At 42.3% G+C, this 1096-nt stretch overlaps 1 long non-coding RNA gene across 1 annotated transcript; it reads right to left on the bottom strand.

Annotated features, from left to right (window-relative positions):
• Positions 1–372: 372 nt before the first annotated feature.
• On the bottom strand, positions 373–754 carry LOC113013902 (uncharacterized). Its single transcript, XR_003270887.1, has 2 exons — positions 586–754; positions 373–506 (listed from the first exon to the last, which is right to left on the bottom strand). It is a non-coding gene; the product is annotated as an uncharacterized LOC113013902 (long non-coding RNA).
• Positions 755–1096: the final 342 nt, after the last annotated feature.

Here is a 1096-nt window from a genome sequence, read left to right on the forward strand (position 1 = left end):
CTGTTGGTAGAGTGCAGCCTGTTTTGCTGCTTGATCTGCAAAATTATTTCCTTTTGTGACAATATAATTGTCTTTTTGATGTCCTGCACATGTGCAAAGTGCCAATTGTTTTGGCAAGGTGATCACTTCCAGCAAGATTTTTTTTTCTTCTCTATAGATGCAACATTACATTCTCACTTGAGGCATTTTTAGATAATTTCTAGTTTTTCAAAGAATTCACACATCTCACACATCTTACATATTTCAAACTTTGAAATTAGGGTTTTATATATATATATATATTTTTTTAAACTTTGAATTGCTCACAATTCTAAAACTGGGCATTTGTAAATCTGTCACGGAGGAGCAGGGAGGACTCGGCGCAGACTGAAATCTCAGAAAAACAGGTTTATTTACACACTCCAGGTGCACTATATACAGGTGAAGGAGAAGGGGGCCAGGGTTCCCAGGGGTGCAGAGCGGGGTCGGGAAAAGCGTCCAGAGTCTCCAAACCAAACACGAGAAATCTGCATACAGAGAACAAGGGTTAGCACGGAACTTTCACGGACAGAGCTCAAAACTGGCTGAGGCTAAAGTAGCACTGACGAGCGTTATTCAATAGTCCAGCGGCGAGGTGCTCTCAGTCACTGCCTTAAGTAGCAGGAGCAAACAAGGTGAGGAGCCACAGGTGATTGCCTACAGGTGGTGGAGGCCGGGAGCTCACAATGAGCTCCGCCCAGGCAGCGAGCAGAGAGAGAGGAGAGAGAGAAAAGACAAAACATAACATGTAGCCACACAGGGCCAGCCGAGCAGGCACGGGGACCATGACAAAATCATATGCCTAATCACTATGTGTCACTGTGATCCATAAGTATGGTCACAAATTTGTTTCCAAATCAACAAAATAAAATAATCAAACAAAACAGAAAACATACATGAGTCAGGACCCAAAAAGAAAAATGCTGCTACTGAAACAGAGCAGACGTGTGAGGGAAAACTGAGCTCACAGACAGCTGCATGTGTTGGCTTTTATGCAGCTTCTGCTCTAAAAACAAATAAATAAAAAGTAAAAGAAAATGTGTAACATGCTCATCAACTTAGCGGTGTCCACATATTT

The sequence above is a fragment of the Astatotilapia calliptera genome, chromosome 20, assembly GCF_900246225.1.
Source record: "Astatotilapia calliptera chromosome 20, fAstCal1.2, whole genome shotgun sequence".
NCBI lineage: Eukaryota > Metazoa > Chordata > Actinopteri > Cichliformes > Cichlidae > Astatotilapia > Astatotilapia calliptera.